The following is a 7,880-nucleotide window of genomic DNA, read 5'->3' as shown; positions in this document are numbered from 1 at the left end:
TAATTAGGTTGAAACGCTCAACTCTATCTGCATTTAGAGGTTGAGGCCAAACCTCCGCAACCAAAAATGTTAGGACTAATCACTCGTGTATGGCTACCGAGGCGGTTAATAATCCGTAACAAATCGAGGGAAGTTAGTTTTCAGTAAATACGCCATGTCATTTTATTAGTTAGTAAGAGGTCGCGTCACGGCTGCTGCCTGCTGCTTTTATTAGTAAATACGCCATGTCATTTTGTTAATATTAGGGACTAAAAGAAAACGTGTGCAATTATAAAACCCTGAGACGACATCGACTTGTTGCCAAATCTGAAGGCAAAAAGTACTTTATCTTTAAATTTTTCTAAAAGTATATTTAGTTATATAATTAAATATTAATTTGAAAGTAAATCACTAACCTACCCGGTGTGCAAAATGTCAATGTCGATGGAAATGTCGAGGTCTCGATTTTACGGACAGTCGATGGGCATGTCGATATCGATGGATATTTCGAAAAAAATAATGAAAATTGATAGAAATTTTTTGAATTAGCAAATAAAAGTTGGATTGTAGTTTAATTAGCTTATAACTTATCACATTTAACCATTAAAGGTAAGAATATGACCATTTTACTTATGAAAATATCGACGTCAATGGAAATATCCTAAAATGACTTGTTTCTTTAATGAAGATTGATTAAAATTATTTAAATATGTAAAGTAAACTTTAATCGTAAACTTTTAACTACAAACTTTAATCGTAAACTTTTGACTATTTCTTTAATATGATTCATTTGGAAATGAGATAATTATAGACTTGGTTTTCAAACACGTTTCTAAATTCTAATTAACTCTACCTTTTTAGTTTTTACCTACCTTCTTTTCAAATTTGAATTTACGCATTTTCAAATCAATCATCAATCCAACTTTCCAATCAAATTAAAACAATTTCCAAACACATCTATAATTCACCCAAATTATTTTTACTTTTTTACTTTTTACCTATTTTCAAAATTGAATTTACACATTTTTCAAACACATTTTCAAATCAATCATCAATCCAACTTTCTAATCAAATTTACACAATTTCCAAATACACTCTAATTCACTCATATTACTCATTTGAGTAACTACCTTAAAAAATTTCAACTTAGGATGGCCTAGGAGAACTATTGTAATTTATATCAAAGTTATCAAGATAGTGTGCACTATATCATCCAAGGTCATCTTTTTTGTATTAATTATGTTACCCATTCTACTTCATGTATCACCACTATTGGTATATAATAATATTTTATTTTTTAAAATTTTTAAGATTATTTCAATCTCTATATATGTCAATATTTCACATATATTGTTCAATTGTATAATTAAGGACTAAATTGGATTAGAAATTATCAATAAAGCAAATTTCGAATCTTATTAGTTATACAGTATTAAAATGCGATTGTTGCATTGAACATACTAAAATTACAATCATCGAGGTTGTGAGAAATTATAGACTGTAGTGGCATAGTAGGAAGAAGAAGAAAATAAAATAATCGTAAAAAAAACGACATGTCGACGTCATGGGAGGAAAATCGAATTTCTTCTATGTCGATGTCGAACATGTCGACGTGTCGTTTGATTTACAAACCTAACTTAAGTGACCATTCTTTTGTTTTAGGAACAGACCATTAATTAAGACATATAAATCTTTGTGAATCCTACGCTCATTGGATCGACATATAAATCTTTGCGAATCCCACACTCATTAGATTTGATCAGGAACATCTATAGTATATATAAAAGGTGGGATGAGGAGAAACTTCTATATACCATTTTTGCCCTCTCATTATAACTCTCTTCACTCTTCTTTTGATGACAATTGTGTCATTTAAATACAAACTTTCTCTCTCTCAATTTATCTCATCTCTCTAAATTCCCCTATTTTCTCTTACTAATCTTCTCTCTCTTAATTATTCTTTCATTAACTTTATCTTTCTCATTGATTTTTTTTAACTCCTTTCATCTACCACATACCCTCCCCCAATCCTTTCATCTTCCTAACCCCCTTCCAATTATCACATACCCTCTCTCAATCCTTTCATCTTCCTAATCCCCTTCCAATCCATATATAAATATGTGTCCTCTCTTTCTCATGCCAACCAAAAATCAAGAGGTGGTGGATGGAACAAAGTGGAAAATTTTCCAAGTGGTGTGAAGGTATGAAAATTACTCTATTGCTTTAGCAACGACAACAACAATGCACATATGGATGATCGAGAGAAGAATTGATAGTGAAGAGAAACCAAATTAAAGCTGAGTTGATGGCATCGGTTCACTTTCCCCAGATTTATCATTGTTCAGATTGAAAGAAATTCTAGAGTACGATGTGTCGAGATGGTGGTAGATGGAATCGAGATAAAGCAAAATTCAATTATTCTCATAATTTGGATAATAAGAATGCTTATGAGTTTGATTTTTATTTATTTATTTTTTAAACTGATGCTTTTGATTTATATATGTGAAATGTTGTAATTATTTTTACAAAGTTAGGGCAAACAAACAATTTTTATCCCTCTCAATATCATTAGGTTGGACCTTTTAGGGTTTACTTTTTTTCTCACTCAATGATTTAACGTCACACAATTTAACAAAGATAAAATGTAATATAATAATTTATAATCAAGAAAATTAGAGGTAAATTAAGAACGTTCATTCATTAAAAAAAAAACTTGCACGTTGGTGCTTTTTCATCTTTCTTACACTTCAAATTTGTACTTACTTTTCATGCTAATATTTCATCATCTTCTTTTATTACAACAATATCATATCTTGAATTTATATTTATATATAATCACTTTCTTTCTTTAAAATGATAATATTATAAATTTAAAAAATAATATTTATTTTACTTTAATTTAGAATTGCAAGATTCTACGTGCAACGCACGTGTTTCTTACTAGTTGTACGACACGATAAATGTACCTTTTTGAGAATTCAACTTTGACACTCCTCTACAATTCAGTGCCCTAAATTTGATTTTCTTTTAGAACATGTTTTCCTCGTGGATAGAGACCAATTTAATTTTTCAAAGATTTATATCTAAGCACCAATCCGTCAATAGATAAATACCCTTTGCTTATTGAGAATTTGAGATTCCTAAAAAATGGATATCCAAATTTAGCAATTTTAGATATCCTCCGGTTAAATTTTTAAGATTCATGTGTGGAAGGCATTTCTTTTGGCAATTTTGTCTCTAGTTATAATATTTTTTTCATCAATAATATTTATTTTCTCATTTATTTTATTTTATTTTAAAAATAAATATATGCACTATGCTCTAATTCATTGATAGATGTCTAAATAAAATTTTATTTATATGCTATATATTAAGATATAAAATAAACATTAGTCAATAATATAATATCTTAATTTATTTTTAAATCAAATTTAGTGTGCAATCTTTCATTTATTTTATTCTTCTACGAGTCACCAAACATAAATTAAAATTGACATAAAAATATAATACTAAATTAATAAAAGTAAAATTTTTATATAAATTCCATAAATTTAACATATCTGTGAGGGCATTTTCTGAATATTACATAAATTTACAATATTCATAAAAAAACATGTAAATAAACGTGACTATCCAAATATTCTCAAATATCCTCATAAATTCTATGGCATCTGTCTCTCTATCCCGGGATTCCAAATCAACGGATTCATTGGACAACTCAAGAGTTGTAAAAACTAATATTCTTATTATAAACAATAATTTTTTTATTAAAAATTAATTTAATATATAAATCTATTAACTATTAAATGGATTCTAAATAATTAGAAAGATAAAATATATAAAAAAAAATTTAATATTAAAAAAATAATAATAATAAATAAACTATGTTGTGTAACTGGATTCCAAAAATGAAATGTTCTTTGAATCGCAGAAGAATGAATGACCTAATGCTCTTTACTTTAATTTTATTCCAACTAATTAAATTTTCTTCGCAAAAAACAAACTGCCCCTAACAAGAAATTGATTACTATTTTGAATAAATAAATCTCTCCCTTACCATATCTTCTTTATAGGTTCTTCTCATTTAGTTGTCCAAAACATAAGGATAATCAATCAAAGATGTTTTGATCAAGTATTATTTTTTTAGACCCGTACGACACCCGATGTTAACACTCTCAAATCTGGAAATGCTAACCACAGCTTCAATGGTAACGGGAATACATCAGACGACGAAAGCATACAAAGATAGTGGCGCTCCCGAAATGGAATAGAATCTTGATTTATCCTCATTCCTAAATTTCTAATTACTTTTTTAAAGAAAATATTTGTGTCCCTGCAATAAAGATTATATCTTGTTCTCACTGTGATGAGATGTCTAATAACTCATTCTTCTTTATAAAGGAAAAAATAATTGTTTTTACATTTTTCTCTCTTAATTTTCAAACATTTAATAGTGGTTAAGAGGATTATTTCTTTTAAGTGAAATATTTTAGTATTTTTCCATTTTTAATATGTTTATCCACTTTTATACTCATACATCAATAAGACACTGAAATATTTGTATGAAATTAATGATTAAATTAATGAATAACTTTAAAAGTTAACTTTTTTTCCTAAATAAAAGTTTAACTTTTTTTCTAAATAAAAGTTAACTTTTTTTCTAAATTTTAATTTTAAAATATAACTTTTTACGAAATAATTAAAAGAGGAAAATTTCCTATGGAAATTCCTCAAACATGCCTAAGTTATATTATTTGTCATTAGAATTAAAGATAAGGAAGGCATCCGACCTTGCTTTGTCAATGTTGTATTATTTTTCTTTCCATTTTTAAAGATTGAAAGGGACATTTGACATCAAAATTAGGTATCAAAATCGACATTTTGTCATGTATCATAAACTATAAAGTTAATTATAAAATATAAAAATTGTCAAAACATAAATTATCAATTACAAAGATCCGTGACTTATTTAAAGAACTTTATTATATTTAGATAATATTAGAGATAGAGATAACGTTTCTAAGAAGTCGTGTCATATCGATCAAACCAATAAAATATAAGCATGCACGTTGTCATCCCCACCACACAATAAATGAAGATTTTCGAGAAACTCTATTAGTAGGAGAAAGACAACATAGTTAAATATGAGAAGCCTGGATGAAATCAAAAGATAGAGTCATATTTTGTATTCATGATAATTGTGTAAAACAAAATAAGGTACGTAGAAGCAACGACAAAGTTTTTTCCTTTTACAAATCATTACCTTACAAAATAGCAAGAACAAGTTTGATATCCAAGTTCTTTGTTTTAGCTCTTGTTCCTGTGCTTGCCATTGTTATTCATTCATCCAACCTCGGTATTGGGATTTTTTCAGAAATTAAATGCAGTTACTAATTCATGATCTGACACGTACATAATAAAAACTACCTTCTCGATTCTACGAGAATTTTTATCCGTGTACTAAAATTATATTAATCTTCAAACGAGCAAAGACCTTGATTTACGACGGTGAAGCCTCCGTCAACAATCAAATTGTGCCCACTTATATATTTAGATGCATCACTCCCCAAATATAGAGCAGCTTCAGCCACATCTTCTTCTCTCAAAACATCTCCACTTTTGAGATTTGAATATAGATTTGGAAACTCTTGGCCATCTTCAAGCTTAAACAAGTCCCTAGCCATTTGTGTGGGCACTACATTGGGTGATACACAATTCACCCTAATCCCATATCGCCCCAAATCCACAGCTGCATTTCTGGTCAATCCCAACACCCCATGCTTTGAGCTTGTGTATGCATGTGTGCCGATCCCACCAATGATCGAGCAGATGCTTGCAGTTGTGATGATGCTGCCCCGATGCGCAGGAATCATTGCCCGCGCCGCGTGTTTGGTGCCGAGAAAGGCTCAGAGAAGGTTGACGTTGAGCACGTTTTGAAAGCTTGACGAGTCGTCTTCAAGAATGTTGAACTTTGGAGCTTCGAGGATTCCAGCGTTGTTGAACATGATGTCAAGCTTTCCGTACCTGGAGACCGCAGTGTCGACCGCGTTTTCGACGTCTTTCTCTTTCGTTACGTCGCAGTGGATGAAGGAAGAAGATGAAGAGGAGAGATGGTCAGAAAGAGATTGACCTAAATCGTCTTTGATGTCTGCAATTACCACTTTAGCTCCATGCCTGAAGAAGAGCCTTGCAGTGTGCTCCCCAATTCCTCTAGCCCCACCGGTGATTAGTGCCACTTTGCCTTCTAATCTAATACCAAACCAAATATTTCAAGTTTTAGAAAATATATACACATGAATTTTGCTATAGTAAGAAAATTATAAACATCTAGTAACAATAAAAGTGGAACAAAGTATTAGAATTCAGTATTGAAGATCAGCTTAGAGCCATTGTTTTACCTTCTTGCAGCAGCAGGAAGCAAGGAGACGCCCATGGCTGCAGCTCTCTAGTTCTCTCTCTCGAAAAATGCAATGCCATCAACGGTATAAATAATGAAAAATTTTAGGTCCGGATTGATAAGGACCTAAATATTTTGGTCACCATTGATGAAGACATATATTAAAAATTGTCTAAAAATTAACAATTCATTACTTTTTAAGAAAAATAATCTTTTTTTCAGCGGTATGTTTTTAATTGTCATAGACAATCACGTGATGGCCAGGTCCCGCTGCCTTTTTTAAAATTTAGATATGTCCAAACTGTCATCAAGGATTTTGGCCATACAGAGTGTTTTAGGAAAAAAAAAAAAAGAACATTTATAGAATACTCAAGGTTAATAATTAGTTCTGGTGTGTTCCCCAATGATAGGATCAGGTAGTGCCGCATGAGATTAGTCGAGTTACTTAACGAAATCATTTTTACTAATTTAACAAGTTTGGGAAGTATTTCAACTTTCAATTTTATCACATCAACCACTCAACTAACTTAGACAAACATTATAATTTCTGCCTTCTTTCCGGCTATAGATTCACTCACTAATTTCGATGAAAAACAATTATAAAGTAAAAATAAATAAATAATTACCATGGAATAAATCTTGGAGAACTCATAGGGTTTTTGGGATTTTTGACCCCTTCCAATAATCATTTTGGATTTTTGACCCCTTTTGATATTTACTTATTCATGACCCCTCTACTTCAGTTTTCTGACCTTTCCGCTTATTTTGCTTGGTAAAATTACCAAGTTACCCTCAATTTAAAAAAAGAAATCAAACCCAGCCCTCCCCTCCTTTCCCTCCCTGTCTCGATCCTTCCCCTCCCTCATTCACTATCTCGTTGTCCATCCCAGTCTTCATCTCGCTATCTCCCTCACTTCGCGCTTCATCTTCGTCGTTTCTCTTCTCGTCTCCCTCGCTTCGTCTCTATCAGAGCTTTCCCCCTTCCCTAATCGAGGTAATTTTTCTTTCAAGTGTGAATGATTTTCTACTTTTTTTTCCTTCGTTCTTTGCGTGGGTGTGAAAGACTTCAACCTTCGGCTCTATCTGAAGTAGCCAAGGTTCTTTGCGTGTTGCTTCCATTAATTTTTTTTTGTTGAAGGGTTCCATCTCGGCTTTAAGCCCGGTGGGTTTTTGACCGAGATGAAACCATAACCCTTTTTTTTTTTGCTGAAGGGTTCCATCTCGTCTCGGTCCGTTTCGAACCGGAATGATGGCCGAGATGGAATCCAGAAAGGCCATCCATCTGGAATGGACTTTCTGGGTTCCATCTCGGGACTCATATTGGTTCGAAATGGACCGGGACAAGACCGAGATGGTAGTCTTTCTGGATTCCATCTTCCATCTCGGGCCTCGTCTCGGTCCATTTCGAATCGGGATGTGTCCCGAGATGGAACCCAGAAAGTCTTTCTGGATTCCATCTCGGGACACATCTCGGTTCATTTCGAACCGGGATGAGTCCCAAGAT

At 31.9% G+C, this 7,880-nt stretch overlaps 1 pseudogene across 1 annotated transcript; it reads right to left on the bottom strand.

Annotated features, from left to right (window-relative positions):
• Positions 1-5,137: 5,137 nt before the first annotated feature.
• LOC111012660 (borneol dehydrogenase, mitochondrial-like) lies at positions 5,138-6,511 on the bottom strand (annotated as a pseudogene). The gene is made up of 2 exons (XR_015789630.1): positions 6,378-6,511; positions 5,138-6,228 (listed from the first exon to the last, which is right to left on the bottom strand). The product of XR_015789630.1 is annotated as a borneol dehydrogenase, mitochondrial-like (transcript).
• Between the last annotated feature and the right edge of the window lie 1,369 nt (positions 6,512-7,880).

This window comes from Momordica charantia (genome assembly GCF_013281855.1).
Source record: "Momordica charantia cultivar OHB3-1 chromosome 3 unlocalized genomic scaffold, Mcharantia_2.0 BLBB01000003.1, whole genome shotgun sequence".
In the NCBI taxonomy this organism is placed as follows: domain Eukaryota; kingdom Viridiplantae; phylum Streptophyta; class Magnoliopsida; order Cucurbitales; family Cucurbitaceae; genus Momordica; species Momordica charantia.
The sequence above is the reverse complement of the archived record's forward strand: the minus strand, read 5'-3'. Positions and strand labels throughout refer to the sequence as shown.